The 26,937-nt window shown below is 46.1% G+C and overlaps 1 long non-coding RNA gene across 2 annotated transcripts; it reads left to right on the top strand.

Annotated features, from left to right (window-relative positions):
- Positions 1-12,588: 12,588 nt before the first annotated feature.
- On the top strand, positions 12,589-26,505 carry LOC123617876 (uncharacterized). Of its 2 annotated transcripts, XR_006726158.2 has the most exons (4): positions 12,589-13,212; positions 15,332-15,693; positions 17,437-17,582; positions 25,761-26,505. It is a non-coding gene; the product is annotated as an uncharacterized LOC123617876 (long non-coding RNA). The 2 variants fall into 2 exon arrangements; XR_012504204.1 differs by having other exon boundaries at positions 12,589-15,693; positions 25,761-26,004.
- The last annotated feature ends 432 nt before the right edge of the window (positions 26,506-26,937 follow it).

Genomic DNA, 26,937 nt, shown 5'->3' with positions numbered 1-26,937 from the left:
ACAGCCCGGGTAGCAAAAGTCAAGATGGGATGCCAAGGATGTTATTTTTTTCTCTCCAAATGCTCAGTTTCCCACTTAGCAAGAGCTGGCTCCTAGCTGACTTGCAGAAGGCGATGCCCCAGAGACATCCGCTCTTAAGTACGGAGTTAGCCAAGGCACATTTCCTGGGAGGTCCCCCCGTTACCTGACAGAGCAGGGAGGGGCACCCACCTTCTGGGGTCCCTCTTTGCTTGGAAGGCCTTTCTGATCATTTACTTACAAGTATGCTCAGACCGCACTTGAAAGAGATGTGTTTTTTCATTCCCACTTCCTGTGGCCTGAAAAAAACCAGAAAAAAAACCTGACAGCTCCTGGCGGTTTGAATTTTATCTTTCCACTCTGGGAGCCAGCCACACAGCAGAATTATATTCCTTAGTCAAACAGACAAGCTACAGAGGCTTCATTGTGTTGCCCGCTTCAACACAGGAAGCTGGGGTTAGGGATGGAGGAGGGCTGGTTCCACATAACGAGGGGTGCTCAGGGCCGTAATCACCACCCTGTGCGTTACAGGCTGGGCCTCGGGAAGAAGGGACCACTGAGGGTGCTGCTCCTTCCAACCCGGGAGTCTTTGTTCGGCTTGGACAGCCACCCCCTTGAACCTGAATGACCAGGCTCCTCTCCCTGGAGAAGCACCAGCCCCCGCGTCTGGCATGGAGTCTACCGGCAACTCAGAGGGCTGACGGAGTCTTGGGGGAAGTTTTCCAAATCCGCTCCCCACTTATCCACTCTCCGCTGTGCCTCTAGGGTGAGTCTGCCTCCGGGCCCCACGTAGGTGGGCCCAACCACAGAGGGAAGCCTCAGTGACCTTTTCTGAAACCACTAAAGGAAGGAGGGAGCATCCAAAGGGCCCAGATGTGAGCAATCAGGACGAGCAGAGGGAGAATGGTACCCGCCATCTTCCTTCACCTCCGCGGGCCCCCTCCCTGGATGAAACTAGTACTTCCCTCTGTAACTGTGGCTCCAAGGACTACAAAGGGCCTTCCAGAAGGCCACCAGGAGGTCTCCATTTGAAAAACCTATCATTTCCCTGCCGTGGGGAAGCGGCCAGAGCAACCTAACCTCAGCTTCACCTTGGGTAGCTGGACTTGGCTTGCACTACTTTGAAAGAGCAAACTCCTGCCGGCCCCCGAGAGAGCCCTGTGCTGCGCGTTGAGGAAGCTTTAAAACAATCGCACGTCCTCTGCAAAAGGCCTTCAGGGGCCACCCACACGGACATGAATCACTGGCATGTGCATCGTGTTCACCCCCCTATAATGCCACCCACAGGCTGTAGGACCCAGGGGCTTTCAAGGGAAGTTGCTGGTAGGGAGAGGAGGCCAATTTAGGGCCAAGTTCACAAGCGCACTGGAGGGTGTGTATCCTTCAGGCCCTGGAGGAATCAGATTGGACCTCCTTTGAAATCCTTCCTAGTGACCAAGAGGGAGTTAGTTAAAGCAGCAGGAACTGGATTTCCCTCTCTCCCACCCCAGATTTCCTAACCAAAGACCAAGGTCCCCCAGGAAAGGAAGAGAATTAGGACCAAGATCTTAGAATCCACATTTACATGTGAAATTTTCCCATCAAAGCTTATTAAGAATACAACTTTATAATATGGCATGTGGACAAATTTTTATTTTTACTTTTAAAAGGGTCCGTATGTTCAAAATAGTTGGCATCTCTGGTCAAAATTCACCAAGAGAAATCAGAAATCCATTCTTTCCTTAAGCAACTGTAATAGCTGAGCTATTCCAGGGTCCTAACCCCCCCACCCAGTCCAGTGTGTCCAAGTCCTGTGCCCAAGCAAAAATATGTTGCTTCACTGGTTTGAAATAAAAAAAAAAAAAAAACAGGCAGGAGGATTCTTTCAAGCCCCAGAAATGCAGACCCCAAGCTATGGGGACAACTGATTTATTCCATCTTCCTTCCCACCTAAAGAATGTTAAAATATGCTTAATTTGATTATAAAGAGACTTCTATGCCCACCAGGCTGAGGTTATGAATAATTTGGGGACAAGATTTGCTTTCAATACTGGGAAATAAACTTTAATCTGTCAGATTAAAAAAAAAAAGTTCCTGTTAATTAATACTGCAAAGAGCACCATGTTTTCTGAGTGTGGCTGCAAAAGATGGACGTTACCTCCTGCTGTGTACAAGCTGTGGGTTAATTTCAATTTTCAGAAGATCCCAGGATCCGAGAGTCAGGGTTTGAACTCCTGAGAAAAAAAACAAAGGCTGAACCCTAACCTACCCCTGTGGGAGGAACCTCATTGTCTCACTGCATAGCAACCATCCCCAGAAGGGGGAGAGCCTACTTTGGGCAAAATGAAGTGCCGGGAATGTTTAATACTGAGACTAGTTGATGGAAAACTGTATGAATATTTAAAATGCTTGGTTATCTGATCAAAAGGGGATTGGCTGTCAATCCAATTGGGCAGATAGTGCAGTAGCCATGACACTTCATAATCATTTTTGGAGTAAACAGATTCAGGCAAAATTCAACTGGGGTGAACATTTTAATTAACATGAGCCACCGGGTCACCATTTGGGAACTCCATTTGACCTGGTTGGGCCGACGAGGAAGCCCTGGTTACTCGGGGGTGTCACATGGTGCCGTCTTATATGGCAGAGGCAACACTCGGTGTGAGAGCAGAGGCCACAGACTTGGGAATTTGGTGGCAAGAATTATACAGTGGGTCACGGAGCTGAAAGAGAGGGACTCAGTCGTGACCCGTGTGGATGTTACGGAAAAGAGTGGTGCACCAAGGCACCAGAGTCTTCACCCCGGGCCACTGTGGAGGGTCTCTTAAACTTAGAAAGAACTTTCCAAAACAAAATAAGGAAATTAATCTTAGGGAGAGGGCATCTCCCCAAGGCCCTTGGCCTCACCAGGTCTCCACGCCCACATTCCCAGAAGGCAGATGCCCACCTCTTTGATGGGATTTCCCAAAGGCTCCTGCCAGGAGCTGGTAAACTTGCCTAGATGGAGCCTCGTAGTGGAAACCTGAGATGGATTTTGAACACAACAGGTCGGTACCTGCTTCAGAAAGTGCCCTCCTATAAGGTATCTCATTGGCTCCTCTGACAGCCTCAGGAGGTAGGGATCTCTAGTGCCTACCTCCTTTACTGCAGAAGGAAGGGGTCACACCTCAGCTGCTTGTTGGTAAGTTGCACGCCTCCTCTTCCTAAGGGTAAAATCAAACAGGAAAAAGTGAAACCGAGGGATGTGGGAAGGCTGGGAGTGATGCAAAGGAAACCAACTTTGTTTGCAAAATAAGAAGGTGAAGGCAGGGAGCCCTCCTCTGGATCTCCCAGTGACCGCCTCTGTCCTCACTAACCGCAGGATGTTTGCATGCCCATCCCTCCACAGGGGCGAGGCTACTGGGCCCACAGGCCATGACCTCAGTGTTTTGGGTTCCCAGTGTCTTACTCATGCCCGGGACACAGTCGGAACATAAGTCCTCCTAAATTAGCAGGTACTAAAGGAAAGAAGTCAGAGAGTAGATTTAACTAAAAAGATGGTTAAAGGAAAAGTGTGTGCCACCCTCACCCCAATAAGTCCGCAGAAAGTGATTTGAATTAGGATAACTGTGAAGGCAAGGATTTCTGGGGAACAGGCCTGGCAGACAAAGGAGGTAGGATTCTAGGTTGTTCCTGCAGTCTCTTCAGTGATCTTTTCAGATACAAACTCCATCTTCACTTAGGACGTGCAGAGATTCGCTTAGAGGTCAAGCTTGGGACCATGGTTGCTGGCAGCCTCTTTCACTGTTAGATGGGAGTTCAGGAGGACGGTTGAGGCTGCTGTTCTAGAGACCCTCCTTGAAATCTCTACTTTTGGGACTGAGAATATTGGCCAGGAGAATTCTCCCAAATACACTGTGTATGTTCGCTGAACATTTTTACTGATGTATAGTTGGTTTACAGTGTTGTGCTAATTTCTAGTGTACAGCATAGTGATTCAGTTATACATATATATATTCCTTTTCATATTCTTTTTCATTATAAGCTATTACAAGATATTGAATACAGATCCCTGTGCTATACAGTAGGACCTTATGTTTTATTAATTTTATATATAGTAGTTTGTATCTGCTAATCCCAAACTCTGAATTTATCCCTCCCCCCTCCCCCTTTGGTAACTATAAGTTTTTTTTCTATGTCTGTGTCTCTTTCTGTTTTGTAAATAAGTTCATTTCTGTCATTTTTTTTGATTCCACATACAAGTGATGTTATATGTTATTTGTCTTTTCTGTCTGACTTCCTTCATTTAGGTCCATCTTTCTTGCTGCAAATGGCATTATTTCATTCTTTTTTATGGCTGCGTAGTATTCCATTGTGTATATATACCACAACTTCCCTATCCAGTCATCTGTCAGTGGACATTTAGGTTGCTTTCATGTCTTGGCTATTGTAAATAGGGCTGCTACGAATTTTGGAGTGCATGTATCTTTTCAAATTAGAGTTTCCTCCAGATGTATGCCCAGGAGTGGGATGGGTGCATCATATGGTAAGTCTATTTTTTGTTTTTTAAGGAAACTTCATACTGTTTTCCATAATGACTACACCAAACTACATTCCCACCAACAATGTAGGAGGGTTCCCTTTTCTCCACATCCTCTCCAAAATTTATTGTTTATACTAAATATTTAGTATACACTAAATATATATATACACACACATATGGATGTATGTATGCATATTTTTTTGACTTCGAGATTCAGCCTGTGAAAAGCTAATAAAGTACAATTGGAGAAATGCAATGGTCAAAACAAAGCCAGTTCCTTTGGCTGCTGTGGAACTGGACCAAAACTGAGAAAAGCTGAGAAATGGGATCTGGAAACAGAAACTTCATAGCAGAGAGCTCACAATATAATTTTATTTTTGTGTCAGGGAATCCGCTAAGGGGTTTAGTTAAGTTTCTACTGCACTGTACTTGCATCTTTAATTTTTTAAAACCATGTTGCTCTGATCACCCCCACTGTAAACATTAAAAGCAGGGGCTTGTTATGCATCCTTGAATTCTAGGCACACGGGATGTCATTTTTATTTCCTGATATTTAGACAGGTTTACAGAGGCATCTTCCATGTTATGGTTGGAGAAGATGCACCTGAGGCTGAGACGGAGGTTGCTGGTTTGATGGTGGATTGGATGGTGTGTAGCTGGGTCTGCTGATGAGTTGACTCCTTAAGCTTCTTTTGTCCTTTTGGGAGGAACGGCTGGTTGGAGACGGGGAAAGAGGACACTGCAGTCTCTGACTCGTGTTGACACGTGTGAACAAGGATGGGGGCACTGAGAGAAGAAAGCAACGCACCTGAGTCAACCCTGGAAGCCCACCGCTGCCTTGGAAGCAATTGCAAAATTGCTCACCAAGTGTGGTCCAAGTAACTTAAACCTTTTGTCATTTCTGGAACCTTGGATTTTCAGCACTATTCCATTTCCCAGTATTATGGGTTCAATTGTGTCCCCCTAAAATTCATGTGTTGAAGTCCTAGCCCACAGTACCTTAGAATTACTTGAAGTAAGTAGATATATTAAAGATGAGGTCCTGTAATATGACTAGTGTCCTTATAAAAAGGGAAAATTTGAAGACACACCCACAAACACAGGGAAGAATGCCACTGGAGGTGATGCTTCTATAGGCCAATGAACACCAAAGAGTGCCAGCAACCTATGAGGCACTAGGAGAGAGTCATGGAACAGATTCTCCCTCAGAGCTCTGAGAAGGAAGCAACCCTTCTGAGAACTTGATCTCAGACTTTCATCTTCCAGGGCTGTGAAGCAATACACTGCTGTCGTTTAAGTCACCCAGCTGGTGGTAGCTTGTGTTGGCAGCCCTAGCGAACCTATACAGCAGGTGTTAAGATTTCAATCATCCAGTACAAATCACGGGCTCACTCTTCTTCCAGTGATGCACAAGGGCATGTGTATCTGAATATTGACACTTCAGAAAGCACTGTTTTACCTTTGAAAACAAACCAAATATTTTGCCAGTTCCTGCCCAAAAGAGTCTTCAAAGTTAATGGGACCTCAGTGATCACCTTAGGTCCAAACCCTCATTTTAAAGATGGTATGAGGACCAGGAGTGGTACGCGACCTGCCCACGGTCAGCTAGCTTGCTGGAGACAGACCTGAGGGTTCTGGCTTCCAGCTCCCGAGTTTGAGATTTTTCCACTAGATTGCACTCTGACCCACGGAAAGCTTATGCACACAAATAAAAAGAGATGTGCGCTCTTCCTGTGAGATGTAGCTGTTCACAAAGTGGCAGGAATCCCACCCAAGGCACTGGAGAAACTACCACTTCAATTGTAGAGGTTAAAAAACAAAAGCAGCAAAATGCTCCGATATTCCCAGTCCAACAGAGTCCAAACGAAAATAGACGAGGCCAAACATCTAATTATGTCTCTGAATCTTTGCTGAATCCTACTGGGTACGTGGCATTCCTGTTTCAACATTTTTTGGGGATTCCAATATGGAATTCAACATATTGGGTACATTTCATTTCATACCTGCAGCAAATCAGATGTGCCAAACCACACAGCTCCACCTCAAGATAATTTTCCCAGGTGGGAGAAAATGTAATACGGCAGCAGCCAAAATGTGTGCGTTTGTTGAAAACACATTCCCAGCCTGAGTCTTAAGCCACTGTCATCTCCCCCTCCCTCTCTCTTCCCCACTCTCTCTGAATCCTTTCCAGCTCTTTGATTCTACCAGAAGAAGAAAGGAGACTTTCGTGCCAAAAGCTAGATGATGGATCAATTGGCCTTGGAACCAAGTTCGGTTAATTCATGCCTGTGAGGGAGTGAACCGGAGGAGCAGAGATAGCTGTTGGAAAAAGGCTTTTCATCCTAAAGGAGAGAAAAGCAAGTGTAAGAGTAAGTTTTACTTTTTCAGTCTATACAACCTTGATATGCCTCCCAGTCTAGGGAAAAAATGCATTTTTGGATCATAGATGCCAACTTTTTAGTGCTCTGATAGCAAATTCAATTGGTTCATTGTTCATTATTTGGCAGACAAATAGTTACATTAATCACTCTAAAATGGGATTCTCAGAAAGAAAAAATATTGTCCTAATTACAAAGGCGGGGAAGGGCCTTTTCAAAAAGCATAATGGTTAGGAAAAGAGCTGACGGTGGCTCTTCAAAGCTGTTAATATAGCCAGTCTATAGAGCATCTACATAAATTATATCCAGAGTAATTATTTCACTGTGAGCCGGTAACCTCGGGTGACAGCATATTATAAATGTTTTATTAGCAATTTCATATTTATTATTTTGCCTGTCTTTGTGTTTCCCTCTGAAATGAAATGGTGGTAAATTGGCACAAATTAGCACATATTTGAAACATACCCGCTTAAGCTTGTATCACTATCCAGGTAAACGCCTCTAGCAAATACTTTTGTGGCACCAGGACCAGAGTGAGGAGTGAAATCTCTGGGGACCTGCTTTCGTCCCTGGGTCGTGGATCAAGCCAGCCCCTGCCCTGGGGCTGAATCCACAGCTCAGTTGGGGCAAAAGATGCAAAATACATATTCAACAAACAGTCACAGAGAGTCTCTTTGTAAACATGATAGTTTGATAGAAAATGTGTTTGTAAATAAATTTTCAGGAAAGAAAGTTTCCCATGCACCCCCAAACCTGGATGTTCAATACATCTGAAATGTTTGGAACTACATCCTTCAAAAGGATTTTAGACGTCAGCCTGAAAGTAGGGGCCAGCAGACAGATAATTCGCCACAATCATTTTAGGGCGGAATTGAACAAAAAGCTAGAAGACTGCTGTTCAAGACGTGAGTGGTCAGTGGATGGGGCAGAAGGAAAGAAGGAGAGAGACCATCCAAAATATTGAACTTGAGGCCCAGATAAATAACAGGAGGAAAAAAGGTTATAGGAGTGAGATGTTCTTAAGAAACAGAAGTGGACAACGGCACTATGATTTGAAGCTGAGGAGAGATGGACATGGAATGTGTGTCATCAGATAATACTCACTCAGCAGTGCGGTCCCTGTGTCGCCCAGGTTTCTGAATTTGACCTATTCCACTTCCATTCAGGACAAATGGCATAAAGTGGTTTTAAAACCCCATAGTAAAATCCAGGCTTAGAAAGAAATGAATGGGGTGGTAATTCACTCACATAAAAATTTATGCTAAGGTTCCTTCAATTATGGAAGCTAAATCTTAACTGTTAAGATTTATAATCTTCCTCTTAAGAGCTAAAAGAAAAATCTCCAGTTGGTAGGAGTATTCAGAGCCTAGACCTCAATACTTCCAGTTAATCATCCATGTCGGGAAAAGAAAATAGTGTTTCCACAACAGACAGTTTTCACAAGTGTGTTTTTAGCGGGAGCATGGCTGACTTCGTGTTTCAGGTGTACAGCAAAGCGAGGGGGTGGTCAGAAGTTAGAAGAGGGCGGCGGTGAGGCGTAACTAAGATTGCAGGTGTCACTGTCCTTCCGCAGGTCCGCCGAGTTTAGATCCTCTGAGTAATCTCTGAAGCCCATCATTTTGTTTTTCAGAAATTGTGCTTTGAGGTGTGACAAGTAACCTGCAAGGGCTTTCTGTGAAACTCACTGGCTGGGCCAGGGAAGGGGGAGCTACCAGGAAACGGATCTCTGTGAATGTTTCCCAGGGAAAGCACATCAGCCCGGGGATTCACACCTCTCCTGAAAGCAAACACGTTTGCTTTCCACATCATCCGAATGTTTGCGGCTTTGTTGCCAAACCTGACAGGCTCAGCGTGGGCCAGCGAGTCAGGCTCCAGCCCGGCCGCGTGGGTTGTGTGATCCGAAGTTCAGGGGCCCTCGTCCACATAAATCACGCCAGTTCCGCACTTGGTGGAGGAAATTAGCTCAGAGAAATGCCACGTGTGATCAAAAGTGAAACAGATTGACATTCCAATAAAAATCAGCTCTTCTACCCTCTGCACTCCCCCCGGGCCCCTGGAGGGGTATATATTCCAGAAATAGCATTGCAGTCACATCATCATCTTGGTTCAGCCCTGCCAGACCCGGGCTCTGCTCCCCGACCGCTGCCAGGGCGGCCACGTGATGTGGCTTGTTATTATTACCGATGGTGACAGATCATTACCAGGGGAATGTTTTCACGGAACGCACAGCCTTGAAAACACAAAGGGAAACAAACTCATCAAATGATGTAAAAAGCGTGAGCCTCAGGCAGCAGGATGTGACACTGACCCTGTTCAGCACAGGAGCAGACGGCAAGGATGGGGACAGAGGAGGTTTTCACTTGCCGTTAGGAGATCTGGATTCCACCCCTTTTTAACGCCGATTCATCCCGTGGTCCAGGGCTCATTGCTGTGTGGCTCTGTCCAAGTGTCCTGCAGGCGTTAAGGGTAGAAGAGCTGTTTGATATTTGGAGATAAGAGGTCATGGAGTCACACAGGGCAATCTCTGGGTTTCTCAAAGAAGAGTTGCCCATGTGGAAAAAGTACAGTTTCCTGACAGGACGCAGGCTGCCCTGCTTCCCACATCCTGCCTGTGACACTCATGGTCACGTGCTCTCTTCTTCCTGCCCCTGTGATTAAATGGCCGAGAAGGGGTGAAGAGGGCAGGCAGGGAATCACATCTTTGAGAAACTTTGCACTAGTATTTGAGGTGAGAGTCCAAATCCAGGCAGATAGCTCAGGATGTAAGATGTCTACCTACTTCAACTACGGGTCCAGGAAAGGGGGTCTGGCAAAGCCCTTTAACTGATGCTGGGAGGAAAGGTGGAGGGAGGGGAATCAGGGAAACATTTCTGATTTATGTGTTCAAAAGCACTCTTGTTAATGTAAAACAAAAACAAAAACAAACTATGTGACAGACCTTTAGTTTATGCCTCTGCCTTGGAATCCCGTCCCCTTTCAATCTAGTTGAATGTCCCCTCCTCCTATTGTAAGCTGTTCTTTACATTATTTTACAGAAGTAAGGTGTGCTGATTATTAGAGGTATAAACCACGTGACGTGAAGGATAGAACTGAAGATCTCTGGTCACACCTCCCAACTTATCCCTCCTTTAGCCGAAGGTAGACTACTGCAGTGGCATGTCAGTGACATCAGAAATGTCTTTGTGTTCATGCCCCTAGTGGGCGAGCTTTTTAAAAAACCATTATTGGGATCATAGTGTAAGCTTGGGGTGGCGCTGCACTGTCTTGTGCATCCGGATTCTGTCTTTCCCTTAGTGGCATATGAGACATCTTTCCATCTGTTTATCTTTATTCCTTTAACATCCGGATCTAGCCCTGGCTCTTCCATGCACTTTTTTTCCCTGCCAACTCCAGCCCTTCTTTTTGTGAAACAAGAGGTGCACTAGCACCGAGGGTCCCATGAGCATCTGGGCTCATGCAAAGCACTTTGCACTTGTCGCCTTAAATCTTCACAACTGCCTTGCAGCATTGACATTATGAGGCCCATTTTGAGGAGGAAACTGAAGCTAAATGAAATTCATCACCCCGCCCACAGTCAGGCAGCTCTTTAGTTCATGGAAGAGCGAGATCCTGACCCATGGCCTTCCCATCACCAGTGCCATGCTTTCACTCTTCCACTCCACCCACTCATTGAGTGAATGGTTTTCGAGTACCTACTGTGTTTCTGTGCATTATTCTGGGTGCTAGGATTCGAGGGTGGGCAAAAGCACTTCTCCTGACCTTGTGTTACTTCCTTATTTCCCGCCTTGTACTGTGTCCAGCCCTGTTGATAGAGTGCAGTTGGCCACTGGCACAGATATAATGAAGGTTTTCTATTGAACCAAACCAAGACTCAGTGGAAATGCAAGACATCTTGCCTTACTGAGAGACCCTGAAGGGGGAAAAACGCACTATTTTTTTAAAAAGCCAAAATGCCATGTTTACCTCATGTGTTTAAAAGTCACTGGAAAAAAGCAACCAATAACCCTCTTCTTCATCATATTTGTATCAGTCTGCTCGGGCTGCTGTAACAAAATTCCACCGATAGGGAGGCATAAACAGCAGGCACTTGTTTCTCACAGGCCTGGAGGCTGGATGTCCAAGGTCAAAGTGTCCAAGGATTTGGTTCTTGGTGAGAACCCTCTTGCTGGCTTTCAGAGGGTCACCTCCCGGCTGGGTCCTCACACAGTCTCACCCTCTTCCTCTTCTTAAAAGCTTCTAATCACCTCCCAGCATCCCCATCTCCAAATACCGTTGCATTGGGGGTTAAGGTTTCAACATAAGAATTTAGTGGGAAATGGAGAGTGAGTCGGGCCCTAACAATAGTCTTCTCTGATCTAATCCTTACGATAAAACTATTCACTATTTAAAAAAAAAAGCAGATCTTCATATAGTTAGGCAAGTAAAATCTAAAAACATTTTTGTGTGTGTTCTCAGGTGCTCTTTCCAGTTAAAAGCTACGCAGAGATGCATGTCCCAGACACGTACCTCAGGCAACCAGAGGTACACGATCGGTTCAGGTCTGTTGCCTTTTGGAAGCTTGTGGAATCCTGCCGCTGTCAGAAAGTGAGATGGATGTAAGAAGCGAAAATGATTCCATTTAGAAAATGTAAATGAATCAGAGTAGACACATTTCAATTATGTATAAATATTGGGTCCATGGAAATTACATCTCAGGGTGAGGGGCCAAGGATGACTAATAGGAGAAAATACAAAAGATGTATAGTGTAAACCTTGACGAGTTGCGGTCAGAGGGGAACGATCTTGACTTAATACTCAGCCAACATGTGAATGGAAGCATTGATCTTTGGAAGCACATGCTTTTTAAACTGTTTCAGTTCAAAAAGTTAAAATTTACAGCCCAAGTTTTGTTTTGCTGCATCACATGTTGACTGAGTATCTCAGGACGTCCCCTTTATTTATGAACCTTCACAAATGGCCCTGTTACAAAGGACAATTTCTACTAAAAATACCTTTTTTCTAAAGGTTTTCCTTCCACTTAGAGTCTTTTAAAGTAGACATGCTGTCTGAAACCGCTCTGCTTGGTACCTATAACATAAAAACCTCCTAAACAAGAGAACCTGTATCCAGACACCTGCGGCCCTTTGAGCATCTTCCCTGTGTTGTTTGTCCTGCTGGAGTTGAAGAGCCTGACTCTGGAGCAGCTGCAGGGATTCAGTGAGATGACATCCAGGAAATACCAGAACTGTGGCCGTACGTCGCATTCTGCCCTGTTGTTGCTCTGATTAGTACCATTGGTTTAACTATTTTACTGCTAGAATGTCTCTTGCACAGTCTAGGAGACCAGTCAATTGACTGCTCATGCTCTTCCACGGATGAGCTAAAATAATAACAGCTAAATAACACAGAGAAAAAAATAACCAACGTCTGCAGCTGAGTGATGAGGGCTGGTGTTGGGGACTTAGATGTGTGAACTCAGGCAAGTTCCTTAAACTTCCTACGATGTAGTTGGCTCACCTGTAAGATGAGGGAGAGAATACCTACCTCACTGTGGAGATTAAATGCCATTTACGCCAAATGTATGGTCGGTGCTATTACAGTTCAAACCTAACTGTGTTGTCATTTTAAATCAAGGGCGCACTGCATGACCTGGGATGTCCACCAGGTGGTGCTAAAAACAGCGCCCAGAGAGGAAGCGGTCGTCTTGGAGACCTGGCCTCTCACAGGGCTTCAGGAAGGAAGGCTTCTGATAAACACTCCAAGCCACGCTCCTTGCCTCGCTTGGGAACTTTCATCTGCTCTTGAAGTTCTCAAACACTTCTGCCCTACTCTGCCTTCAGAGTAAGATCCTCATCAGCCAACAAACAATTATTGAGTGCCTCTGGTATGCACGGGGCTGGCTCTACAGAGATGCACTGATTGCAGCCCCTGCCCGATCGTGAACTCCACTTCCAGCACGTTGATCCGGAACATAGATTCTGCCTGGGAGACATCACACCTGTCGGTAGTTGATCACGAGCGTGGAGCCCACGGCTCAGGACTGGGTTAGAAGAGCTGTGAGCCGAACAGAAGCTCTGGGATGGGGATGCCCGGCAAGAAGAGAGGGCCTCAGGGTCCCCAGGAAAGTTCAAGGGACCCATGCTCAAAACCAGGATAGGGTTGTGTCCAAAGAGCCAGAAGCAGGAAGAGACAAAGCAAGAAAGTCACCAAGATGACACAAAAATGCCCCTAGACTTGGAACAGGAAGACGCCCCTTGACAGTTGCCTGGAGACAGACGGGGAGACGTGCCAGGGGAGATGGCGAGACACAGGCATCTTCTCAAGGAGTTGGGGCAGGTAGGGGATAACCAGAGGGGCTCCAGGTGCCTGGGGAGGAGGGCTCTGGGCTTTTACTTTTGATAGTTAGTTTTTTTAACCTTGGGAGAAAGAGATCTGACAGTGCGTCCAGGTGGAGGGGACGCAGCCAGCAGGGAGGGACAGGTTGACTTTAAGCACACGTGGGAGAGATTGGCTTCCCGCTTCCCTTGTCTCAGACAAGCATGAGCCCTAGACGACTCCCTGCCCTGCCTATCCTCAAAACTGTCGCCCACGCAGCTGCATGGGGTAAAAGGGGCCACTGTATGTCAGGATCCTGCCAGTGCCAGCCAAAAACTTCCATTCCCCAATTTCAGCTTCTCAGCTATTGGAACCACAAAGGGAGGACATGTACAGGCTACGTGCCTTTAAGTAACTTTCTTTGAAAGGAAAACCAGCCTTACAATCTTACGTCACCAGACAGATGCATCTGATAAAATGCAAATCAGCCCGTTCAAAGCAGTCGGTCAGGAGTGTGCGGCTGACTTGCAAATGGCCGGTGCCTTCTTCCTCCGTCTTCTGATGGAGGCTGTTTCTAGTTCCATTTTTGAACACTGGGTCATGTGCTTCTGGTCCAGGCTTCTTCCAAACATAAAGTTAATGCTTGAACAATAAATCATTTATAATTGGACTGGCTAATTATAATAGAGAATTCGTTTGCATGTGAAGACATTCAGGCATAGAGAAAATGAAAGCCTCTATGTTTCCATCTCGCAAATTGCAGGAAACGTATTCAGGTGACTTCGTTAAGGCCCAGGCCGTGTTTATTTTAGGTATTTTAGCACTCAACAGAAAGCCACAGTTTTCTAATTTGTGAATATCGTAAACCTGGTGGCCATGAAGCCCATGACAGGCTTGGTTGCGCCCCAGCAATGGAAGGGAAGTGGTAACTTGATTGCCTCGATGCAGATATATCTTGAATATCTTTATACATGTTTCCAATAGCCCCCGTGCCCTGCATCTAGATTCTTTGATTGTCAGTCCCACAGGCACTTAAGAAATGTCTTTGAATTGAGTGACACAAACAAGCAGAGAGCAAAGTCCACTACCCTCCCTGATCTAATGAATAGTCAGGGAACAGATTCTTGCTGGTCATTCCAGACATGATAGCACGCAGGGGTCAGCCTGTGACAGAGGACCAGGCATCCGTCTGGGCATGACATTGAAGTTCCTTGATTAGTCATGACGCTTGCCTGGTTCAGAGATTGTTCAGAACCTCTGCTTTCCTTTGTGTGCCCTTCCCCGTACAGGACAGAGGAAGAGCTGAAATCAAATTGGTCATTTGGTTTCCACGGCTAGTCTGCAGGTTGAGAGATTTGCTGGTAGGAGAGCCTGTGGCGCTGGGCCAGAAGGAGCTGCTGCCGTCTGTCTGTCTCCTCCACCCCACTGCCCGCCCCTCCTGCATCTCTGCTCCCCCAAGGGCTGCTGTCTGCCTGTCTGACACCCGCATGCTGGCAGCGATATGCCCCGATGTGTTCAAACGCTCAGCGATTTTAATTAACCGATCGCTGTTCCAGGAACCAACATCAAATACTCTTGTGATCTTTCATGATGAAGCAGGAACCACTGGGTAGAGGAGACAGGAAATGGCCCTGCCCCCAGCTCCTGCTGGTTACACTGAGCTGGGGCCAGAAACACCCCATAAACCCTCAGGCTGTCATTTATTAGAAATAATGTCATTGGGGAGTTGCCATGGTGCGGTGGCCTCCAGCTGAGCCCAGGCTCCCAGGGAGGAAGGGGGGAAATTGCCTGCCGGCTCCGGCTGATTGACCGTTAACCTTGGTCCCCACAGTACAGATAAAGCCCAACAAAAGGGAAGTTGATGACGATTTTATTAAAAAGGCGATTCCGATGAGGTTTCTTTTTAACTCGATGGAATGAATGCTGCTAAAGGGTTGGGGGCAGAGAAATGAAATCAGAAGCTGAATAAATGACTTAATTGCTTTGCCATAGCCACGCATTTTTTAAAAATGAGAGGCATGGCAGGGAAGATTGCATCACTGAGATTTTAAATCCTTGGTTACTGCGAGCAAACACAGCCACAACCCTGGACGGAAAGCTTGTCCAAGTTGAAATGAAGGTGATACTGGTTTTATTACAGACAGGTCGCGGGAGGGCTCGCGAGGCAGACAGCTTATGAATTCCTTTGGCCTGATGTCGTTTTGAAGAGACGTGTGGCCAGGCATTGTGAGCCACAGGACACAGATTCAGATCAAACCAAACCTGTGGCTCTGCTTCTCAGCTGCTCTGGAGGGCCTGTTGCCTGACGACCCACCCTCTGGTGTGTGCAGAGGAGCAGCATCTTCCCAATTAGATTAAGTGAACGCTCTTCCTCCCGTACCATGACCTTCACCCTGGACGTACAGAAAGTGCAGAACTTGAAGTGATTTGTGGGGCCAAGTGGACTCTGGCCCCTCTGGAGAGTGAAACCCTGCCTGCCACCCCCGAGGTGCCCAAACTTAGGTAAGTCAGTGTCTGTGAGTTTCAGGTTCATGATCTCTAAAATCAACACCTACACTATTCGTTGTCTACTGCTGTCCAACAAATTACCCCAAACGTAGGTATTTAAAACCACAGACATGTGCAGTGTCACACATTTTCTGAGGGCTGGGCATCCGAGAGCAGCTGGGCTGTTTCAGCACCACCCACGAGGCAGGTGTCAGCTGGAGCTGCCATCCTTTGAAGACTCAACCGGGGCTGAAGGATCCGCTCTGGCCGAGAGGCTCCCTCACGAGGCTGTGGGCCCAAGGCCTCCATTCCTCCCTCCGTGGGCCCCTCCTCAGACTCTTTGACATCTTCCCGATGTGGCAGCTCGCTTCCCCCAGAGTCAGTGATCCTGGGGACAGCGAGGCAGATGCCACCGTGTCTTTATGGTGTAGCCTTGGAGGTGACTTAGCATCGCTGCTGCTGTCTCACCGGGGCCATGATGGGGGCTGCTCACACACCCGCTGAAGGATGCGGGGAGGTGAGTGACCACCTGTGCGCAGGGATGGCAGCTGGTAGAGGCTCCTAATAGAAGTGAGAGAGAACTGATGGAGATATAGATACAAAAAGGGTCAGAGAAAAGCAGCGCTCATGCATTCAACAAAGACTTATAGCTTCTCCCACATGTCAGACACTGCTCTAGTTATTGGTTTATACTAGGACATAGAACCAAGGTCGCTGCTCATCCAGCTGACACTCCTGGGAGGGAGACCATTAAAACAGACTGAGTAAGTCAGTAGATTACACAGCCTCTTAGAAACAAGGAGGGAAGCACAGATTGTGGCATTAAGAATGCAGGTGTAGATGATGCAGATAGAAATATAAAATACGGGGTCAGGCCTAGCCTTGGGAGAAGATGGAGAAAGAGGGGGTGGTGGACACTAGCTGAGCGAATGCTTGGAGGAAGCAACCCAGGCTCGGGAAGCGGCAGGCTGTGGGCCCGAAGGCGAGCTCACACTGCCCAGGTGGGAAGGAGCCCTGAGGCTTGGGGTGGGTGGACTAGGAGGCCCCTGAGGCTTGGATATGACTTGGGCGAGAAAGTCAGAGAGAGAGAGACCCCAGGTGGGGGGACAAGGTCACATGGGACCTTGGTTGGTGGCAGTATCACAAGCTCCAGGGAGGGAAACTGACCAGGTCCCGCTGCGGAGATACGACACCCCGGCTTCCCCAGCCCACCCACCCAGTGATGGGCAGAGAAGGGCTCTGACGCACACGCTCACCGGGGAGACACGGGCTCCCCTGCAGGGATTCCAGAGACGTGCCCAGCCTCCTGAGACCACACCCAGCCTCCCCACCAACCTGTCTTCCGTATCTGTCACCAGGAGGCCGACTCGCAGGGCAGCCTGGTGGCTCTCCCAGCCTCCTGCACGCCTTCCTGATTTTTTCTCATGGGCAGATCCTCTGCTGAAATCCTTCCTTGATTCTTTTCTGTTTTAATTGAAGTAGAGTTGATTTATAATGTTGTGTTAGTCTCTGGTGTACAGCATAGTGATTCAGGTATAAATTTTTTTTTCAGATTTTTTTCCTTATAGGTTATTACAGGATGTTGGATACAGTTCCCTGTGCTCTACAGTAGGACCTTATTGTTTATCTATTTTATACATAGTAGTGTGTATCTGCTCTCCCTTCCCCTTTGGTAACCATAAGTTTGTTTTCTAGGTCTGTGAGACTACTTCTGTTTTGTAAATAAGTTCATTTGTGTCCTTTTTTTGGATTCCACAGATAAATGCTCTCACATGGTATTTGTCTTTCTCTGTCGGACTCACTTCACTCAGTATGACCATCTCTGGACCTAAAATCCTTCCTCATTTGATTCCACCTTGGTGTCTGCATCTCAGGGCACAGATTAACACCCCCAGGCCCAGAAGGTAAGGAGATCGGCTTTTGCATCAAATGTAGAGGCGCCTGTTGCTGCTCTGGGCTTGAGGCTGAGGAACTGTCTGAAACTGCCAGCTTTATCAAAGTGAGAGAAGGCAGAGCAGAGCGTAGAAAGACCATTTAGACTTTCAACCTCAGAATTGAAATATTTGTGAAGACACAGACACATATGAGCATTCCACAGAAAGTAAAGCAGGAAAGAAGAATCCATTCCTTCTGCTCACCCCACCACCCCTTCCTTCTCCCAGCTCTCCGCATGTCATTACCCCAATTAGCCTCTAGATGGCAGTCAAGGAAAGGAAAGACAAAATCCCCCCTTTGACAGGGAGCCCAGAAGAAACACAAAAGTGCCAGATTCAAGCTACAAGAACAAATCATTAAAAAAAAAAAAAAAAAAAAAAAAGGCATCATAAGAGCAAATAAGCAAAATATGAATTAAAAAAGAAGATAGGGAATTCTTGCATATAAATACATAACCAATCCTTTAAGAGAAATCCCTTTCAAATTTTACTTAAAATTCTGAAACCATATCAAATTCATAGCTTGCTCAGGATACGTTTTTGGTAGAACACAATGGCTACAACACCATTTTTATGCAGTAAGTGCTCCTGTCCTAGGGAACTTCTTAAGTCCCTCTAGATTCTAAAACTCCCGACTCCTGGAGAGTGGTGCAAATTCAGCTTTTGCAACCTGAATCATATTTACTGATGGATTTCGACCTAGTGTTCATTTTGATGGTTCTGCTCTGCCGAGCAGTTCCTAACCCTTTGGAACTAATATCTGAAATCAGTCGGGGATATTTCCTGGAGCTGTCCATTAGTGGGAGACCCCTGCATGGGTGGGTGTCCCCTCCCTTGGGCTACAGCTCCTCCCAGCACTGTTGACACCTTAAGGGCCTGGGGCCTGACACAGAGTAGGTGTTCAGCAGGTGGTAGGTGACCTGTGCATCATGGATCCTTAAATGAGGCCGCAGATCTTGTGGGATGGGCGGGGGATGCTGGCCCACTGAGGGCTTCTCCCCCAGTGCGGGCCTGTAGTCTGGTAACAGAGAGCTGGACCCCCTGTGTCCACTTCCCCAGAGAGACCTGAGGGCACAGCTTCACGACAAGGCAGTGGGGCCCAAAGTCTCTTGGAACCGATTTCCCAAAAGAAGAAGCAGACCTCACATCCAAGGTTGGCCAAAATTGAGGCCAGCCAGCTCCCCAACCTCAGTGAAGGAATCTGGTCAAACCGGGGCCAAGTATCCAAATGACAAACTTCCGATTTCATGGATGAATGTTCTCCTGGTGGTTTGACCACTTAAATCCTTATTAAGATGCAGTTCAGAGAAAAAAAATTGTACTCGACCATCCAAAGTATTTACTATGGAAAACTCTTTTTTAAAAAAACTCAGGATTTCACAAAAAGGGAAATTCATAGAGTTGGGGTGGACCCCAAGAAGTCACTTGGTCAATTCCATCCCTCCAGGCAGAGCAGCTTTTAAGCCACATCAAGAGCAAAAAACAAGCAAGAAGACTCCTTCCTTCTCATCGAGCTTCCAGAGGTCTGACCGGGTCCTCTACCTCTTCCTCTGCACCAGCAGCGTGTTGCAGTTCACGTCTGGTTGTGGATTGAGACAGCCGCACTGAGGACCCTCTGCTTGCTGGCTGTGTGATTTTGAGCAAACTGCCTACCCTCTCAGAACCTCACTTTCTCCATCTGTAAAATGACCATTAGAATATGCCCCGATTAGAGGTGTTCTGAGGCTTGAATTAAGAAAACTAGTGAATATAACCAAAAAAAGAAACAGACTCACAGATGCAGCAAACAAACTAGTGGTTTCCGGTGGTGAGAGGGAAGCGGGGAGGGGCGAGGTAGGGGAAGGGGATTAAAAGGTACAAACTATTAGGTATAAAATAAGCTACAAGGAACTCTTCGTGTGAGTTACTGCGCTTCAGCTACCTTGGCCATGTTGTCTCCTGCCTCAGGGCCTTTGCATCAGTTCTGTCCTTGACAGGCATGTTTCGCTTTCTTGGAGAAGCCATCCCCAACCACTGTATCTGCCTAGTCCTCTTTCCAGTGCCTCGGTCACTCTCTGTCCCTTTACCCCCGGTGCAGTTCTTCACGGCAGGCACCACAATTTCAAATCATCGTATGTGAGTATTTCACAGGGCAGGCACCTTGTTCATTGCTGCGTCCCTAGCAAATGATAGTACATGGGACACGTGTACAGGGGATACTCATGTATTTACTGGATGAACAGTAAACTTTTACATAAAAATCTCATTTAAACAAAAGACTTTACTTCAAAAAAATTTTTTTTTTTAACTATGGGACATGGGGATGAAAGTCAAGGGGTCCTTAAGCTTTGTCTGTAAGATTTAAATTTTTTCCCATTTGGCAAACCCATCCTCTCACACTACGGGGTCATAAAAGCAAGTGTGAGCCACAGATGCCGCTGGAAGCAAGCATCTCTGACCTCCCTGTACATCTTCCGGCTCCAACCCCACCTGTGTAACTGCTCATGGACCCTTTGTTTTGTTAATGCTCTGGATAGTCCTACCTTCTAGATTCTTGCCTCTGGCTTCTGTGCCCCCTCTAGCCCAGATAAGACTCCCCTTCCAGGCAGAGATGGTGTTTACAGCCCCCTAGGAGGATAGGGGTATGCTGAAATTCACTAGAGTTTCAGAAACTAGAGAGAGTTCCCCGGTCCACCCAGAAGCTTCCATGAGACCACCAGGAGAATAAATCCAGAACCTTCCAAGCTTTCTTTCCACTCATCTTCAGAAGGATTCCCAGCGCCACAGGAAGAGGAACATGGAGGGGAAATGAAAGGAATTATTTAGTTTTGAGTTTTTTCCCAAAGACCTATTAGGGTGAGCAGGTGTCCATGCTAAGAGGTCGCAGTCGTGCGAGCAGATAATAAACAGCCGGGTAGCAAGGACCCCATGTCAAAAGAAAAAGAATCTACTTGCTCAAAAGCATTAGCAAGTGATGAAGACTTGCCTGGCATTTTCGGTAGAATCCCAGAAGATGCCGATGCCTCGATCAGCTCACGTTAAAACAAAATTCCTTCCCAGATCCTTCAGCTTCAAGGGTTTTTCTTATTTCCCCATTCCTGCTACCATGTCCACTCTCTTGATCCTGTTTTCCTCCCCCTAGTCTGGCATCTTGCCCCTCCCCAAAATGGACCTCAAAATCCTCCCCCCTCTCTTACACAGAAAGATTCAGCTTGACCCCTACTCTGGTCCTCAAACTGCAGACCCCATTCATTACAACCCGCAACACAAAATGGCCCCACAGCTCCCGCAGCACTTGCCTTTTACAGGCATCCAGCTGATGGGATTTTTTTATTTGAGTTTATCGCTTACCGCCTCCACCTATGGAAACATCAGTATATGCCTTACAGGCACAGACCATGGTCTTCCCACAACAAACCTGCCAGTGCTGCTCCCTTCACCCTGGAGGTGAGGAAAGAAAACCAAAAAGTGACTGTTAACCCGGCTTATCTCAGACTGGAGAAATTGTGAGAGATTTGCATTGCCTTCTTTTACTTGTCTGTATCGTTTAAACGTTCTATAATATGAAAGGAACATCTGTTGAAAACATTTTACCTCTTTTAAAAGATTGCATTAAGTATGCAAAATTAATATATGTAATAATGTCAAGAAAGCCAACTTTTTAACGTAAAAATTATATTTTAAAGAGAAAGGGGTACACTATTTTTCCTTTGTCTCAAAGCAAAGAAGCCTAAAAGCTTCTCTATTTATTTTGTTTTTCCCTATCTGTTAACCACTTGTAGGCTCCTTTGTTTGACTTTTCTCACATCATTTTTGGGAAAATGTTATTTAAAGAGGATTCTTGTAAATGCAGTAGAAATGGCCAAGGAGCGGTCTGTGATCAGCAGGTCGCTAGTATAATCAGGAAGGTTTTGATCATTCAGGAAGGAACTTCTTGACCTTTGTTCAATTAAAACAGCTTCTCTTGTGGGGAGGGCTCTTTCCTGACGAGCATTTACATGAAGAACTGCCTGCTTAAAAAATGCAGCAACCTGTGAAACGAAATCATTAAGCGAATCACGTAATGCACCATGTCAGTGACCACAGTGAGAGGCAGGAGAGAAGCCTGCTTTGGCCAGGCGCCCCCACACCTGTGTCTGGTGACTGTGTGTCTCAGCTCATGTGCCCTGACTTCAACACCCGGCTCACAGCCCGCACGCATCTCGTGACTGACTCCTACTTGTAATGTACAGCCTAATCCAGGATCTCCTTCGTCAGGTCTTTCCTGATTCACAGCCCGCCCCAGACATGCACCCAGGGACCTCTGAATTCCTGTAATGCCTTCTGCAGGTCTATTATTACATTTTTAGCATATTAAAGTAATATTGTTTTTCCATCATCATGTTTCCTCTCTTGAAGGCAGAGTTTTGTATTCATCTTTATGTCTCCATGGCTGAGCCAAGTATACAGAAAGCATTTAATGAAGGTTTAGTTGACTAAATGCATGAACGTCAAAGAAGAGCTACAATGATGTTAAAGTTTTGGCTGAAAGATACGACTTTTCAGAGAGAAAGGAAGAATCTTTATGAGGGATGCATTCTAATGATGAGATTTAAGAGTAATGGATAAACAAGTGTCTCATAGCTCACAACTTTCCCTATCATGTGATTCTGATCGTTTTGTGTGTGTGAAGGGCCAGTTCCTGTTGTACAGAAGACAGGGTTCTGTATAGAGATTTATATAAAGAATATTGATCATTTCAAACAGTTATAATATAAAGATTATGTATTTAATTCTTGGGAGAAAAATCAAGGAAAACATTAAGAAATGTAAAAAAGGTTCTTCTTTCCTAATTAAGGGCTATCTTCAAGAAATTGAAAAAAGGAAGTCACAAAGCTACATGTGGAGGAACCAAAGAATGTCCACAAAGCAAAGGAAATTTCAACATTATGGTATTACCCCAAGTAGAGAGAGGAATTTCTGCAGAGTTAAAGTATCTAAAAAGCAGATGTTTCTTATAGAGAAACTAAAAAAGAAGAGAAGGGACAAAATAGAAGGATAAGAAGTATCAGAAACCAAACCAAAGTGACTAAAGGAAATTACTTTCATTCAATTTTATAGAAAAAAGAATCCATATGTTCAAAGAGAATATTAGTAGCTTCTCTGTTAAGTCTTTGAGTAAATGGAGAGGGGGGTTGTTCTCATTTTACTGCTGATTTCTTCTATACTGGCATCAACTATGATCTTCTCAACAGTGGGATACCTCATTAGTTGTATCAGTTATCTATGGCCGTGTAACAAAATGCCCCAGAACTTAGTGGGTTACTGTTCATGATTCTCTGGTTGGCAACCAGGGCTGGGCTCAGCCAGGCAGGTCTTCTGCTGGTCTCACCTGGGGTCACACAAGGTCCCTGATCACCTGATGGATTACTTGGGATGATTGATCCAAGATGGCTTCATATGTCCTGAAGTTGGTGCTGACTGCCCTTCTCCATATGTTCTTTCCTTCTTAAGGAGATCAGCTCAGCCTTCTTTACATGGAGGTCTCAGGAGGCAAGAGAGACCAAACTCCAATGCACACATGCTTTTTGAGCCAACATGTCTCATGTGTGCTAATGTCCCATGAGCCAAAGCAAGTCATATAGCCGTGCCTCTGTTTCATGGGGGCAGCAAACATACTCCATTTCTCAAAGGAAGGAGCAGAAGAGCCACATGGCACAGAGTATACATGGAGGAGGAGGAGGAATTTGTGATTGTTAAACAACCCATCTCAAACACCCTCTAGTTTATTTCCGAGGGTTCTGCAGGTGCTCAAGATGCCAGTAGAATTTATACCTTGCACTTCCAAAAGTTGGTTCAATCTACTGGAGGTGGACAAAAGAAAGCAAAATGAGCCAAGGTCTCAGACCCGTGGTCCCTCCCAAGCTCCAACCATTAAACGCCTGTGGACCCTTCAAGCAGGTTCCTGGTCCCTTTCAGAGGATCAGGTGCATCTGCCTGGCTCTGAAATCTGACCACACTGAGCCTTACTGCTCCGCCGCCACAGGTCTGGCTGGAAGAAGACCATTCCAGGTGGGTGGCCTCACTTCCATGGCAGGAAGAGGCAGTAAGGATTCCTTTCATTAGAAGAACTAGAGAGGAGATGGGTGAGTTTTCCAAACATCCATGCTGGCAAAAGCAGGCTTGCTCCAGCCAAAGTCATTAAATTCTGGTAAATTGAATGCTTCAATCTAGGAGCTGGGACATCCCGCTTCCTGCCCAAGCAGAGCTGACAACAAACTCAGAAAAGAGCACACGCTCACGAAGCTTTGTAAAACCCCCCAAACCAGGGCTTAAGGATGTATTTTTCCCAAAGAGTCCATGAGAGAAACCCAAAGTAGACAGAAGATGCAATGCCCAGCAGGGGCAGCGAAGAGTTTCATTCTGAGTTCCAGCTGGAGGAGAGAAAAGGCAGCCACATCACTGGTGAAACTCCTGGGATTTTCTGATCTTGGGGAACACGTTGCACCTGAAACTGTCCATGTGTTCTCGTTAGCTGGCTATTGCAAAATGCTCAGAACTTAAAACGGGAAGTTCCTGTAGCTCTTTGGGTCAGAAATGGGACTGCACTGGGAATGAGTAATAACTCTCAAAGTTCTGACCTCTGGGACACTAAAGAGTCTGAGGATTGTGAAAAGGCAGCACTGGGGAAAGAGTCAGCATTTTGACCACAATGTGGGGCAAAGGCCATGGCCACGCTGAGTGAACATTGATGTCAGCTTCCCAGAGAGCAGGTGGTGACTCACCAGCACCTCTGATGAGCACAGGCCCTTCTAAAACCAACACAGTTCTGTCTTACTCATCAGGCTAAGCCTGGAAGTCAATATCATGGTGTCCAATGTGATACTGAAGATGGAGAAACACAGAGCAATGGAGAGTTGTCGGAGCATCACTTTCTGTCCCAGGCTATTTGCTCAGCTGGCAACAGGTGCCTTCAAGGATGGCTTTCATGGCTGGTTAAGTAACAAGCAAACAAGAACACCTAAATGGATGTGGTGCAACGCAAGGCTGACGTGTAGGGTGAACTCATCCCACAAACACACGAAAAGGTGGGAATGGAAAGGAAAAGTACGTCCGGTTTGTGGTTTGGGTCCAAACTAGTCCTGTGATGTTCAGAACCAGATCCTCTTTGCATCCAAAGGGAAATGAGCAGGGCTTGGAACATCATGCCAGCGACTGCTGAAAGCTGTGTCGATGTCCTGTCTGGAGAAGAGAAGGCTTAGGCGGGACAGAAGACTTAAGTTAACGTTTGAAGATCAGGGATCAATGTGAAATGATGACGGGAGGTTGTAGCTTCCTAAATTTTCTAACAATTTTTAGAACTCTCAGAAATGGGAGGGGCTGCCTGGAGAATAAAGCATTTTTGTTGGCAGTGGGGAGGGGTGTTTTAGCAGAAGCTCGTGACGATTGCAAAGGCCCCATTCAATCCCAGCTGGAGCCAGAACTGGGATTCGGCCTGTGCCTTCCTGGACGTCAGGCATCACACCAAGGCTGTGGAGTATATAAATGGAATCCTCACAGCCCGGGTTTCGCGATGATTGCATGTTATAGAGGAAGAAACGGAGGGTCAGAGAGGCTAAAACACGTGCCTAAACTTGTCCAACTGTGATGTGCCTGCATTCAAACATGGTGTGCTCTCCATAGTGCTAAATGAGGCTTTAATCTCCAAGCACTTAAGAAAGGAAGGATATTTTTTTAAAAATCTTATCAAAAGTCTGCATTCCTAGGGCCATACATAAAATTCTCCCAAGCATAAAATCTAATGATTCCCCAAGCATGGCAGTGGGCCTCTCTGCTGAAAACCTATTGGTTTCATAATTAATGAAAGGAAATAGAATCAGGAAGCTCTTTCTGAAACTTCTACTAGGAACCCCAGAAATTAAACGTGGGTTATTCATACCATAAAATCAGCACAGCACATTTTCCTAAACCAGTCGTTCATATGTCAATGTTGCCAGACTTGTTTTATGTTGTCACTGCACTGTCTCTACGTCAGTCATTCTCAAAGTATGGCCTTGTGACCATTGGGTGTCCTCGAGATCCTCTTAGAGAGTCCTCAAGTCAAAGCTATTTTCATACAAATATGAGTACATGGTTTGCCTTTTTCCTCCATATCCTCTCATTCTTATCTCTCAGTGATTTTGTTTCCAGAGGGTACACGACTTACAACACCACAGAAGACTTGTGACACCACATGAAGAAGCGGATACAAGACTCCAGATGTCTTCTCTGAAGCCAGACTTTAAAGCGATTTTCAAAAATCATAAGATAATGCCACTTCTTGCAGAAATTTTTTTGTTTTTCAGAAAATAGTTATTCTCATAAAAATACACCAACTTTGTAATTGTTTTATTATTATTATTCTAAGTACATTAATAAATAGGCTGAGAAATGTTTCAAACCAGTTTATTCTGGAAACTCTTCCCAAACAGTCTTGAAAATGCAGACAGACCTCCCCAGTACCGGGTGTCTGGAAGTGAAGAATGCTGTCTTCATATTCAAGACAGCTGTGCTATGAACTTCAGATGACCTTTTAGAGAGAATTCAGCCGGTATTCGGACAGTCCTTCAAGGCTGAAGGAGAAACTTCCCACCAAAGTCTAGGCTTGTCCATCTTTATTCTCTCCTGTAAATTGGCAGCGCACTGTCGTGGGAAAAAAACTGCCATGGGGAGTTGGTAACAGCTGCGTTTACAACCAAATTAGTCATTAACTAGCTGGGCGACCATGGGCAAGTGACTTAACCTCTCTGAGTTTCAGTCACTCACATGAACAATGGGGATAAGTCCACCTCCATTGGACTGCTGTGCACAAGGAAAGAGCCCGGCACAGAGCCTGACACACAGTGCGTGTCAGCAAGATGTCACTGGGTTTACGGGCAGAAATCACAACTCACCTGTTTCCCACCATGTCAGTCACACGGAGTCATCAGTACTAGTTTGATGATGACAATTTGTGCCCCAAATTGGATGCCCACTGAGAGCATGATGCAGAGCTGGTTGCTCAGAGCCTGGACTCTGGAGTCTTGCTGCCTGGGTTCAAATCCCGAGGCCACCATTTCTAGCTGATGGTCCTGGACACATTCATAACTTCTCTCTGCTTCAGTCTCCCACCTGTAAAATAGAGCAGAAAACCAGCCTCACACTGGAAAATGTGAGTGCGCCTGCTACCTGGCACTGAATAATTACACAGATAGCACTATTAACTTGTACTCTGAGAAGGGCGAGTCTGGGAGTCAAGCAGGATCATTCTCCAAGCCTGGAATTTGAAACTCAGCAGGCAACCCCAGCTGTCCTTACTGCTGGAGGGACCATGTCTGCATTACCCGAG

This window comes from Camelus bactrianus, chromosome 35 (genome assembly GCF_048773025.1).
Source record: "Camelus bactrianus isolate YW-2024 breed Bactrian camel chromosome 35, ASM4877302v1, whole genome shotgun sequence".
NCBI classification, from domain to species: domain Eukaryota; kingdom Metazoa; phylum Chordata; class Mammalia; order Artiodactyla; family Camelidae; genus Camelus; species Camelus bactrianus.
Note: the sequence above shows the minus strand (reverse complement) of the source record. Positions and strands in the feature narration are given on the sequence as shown.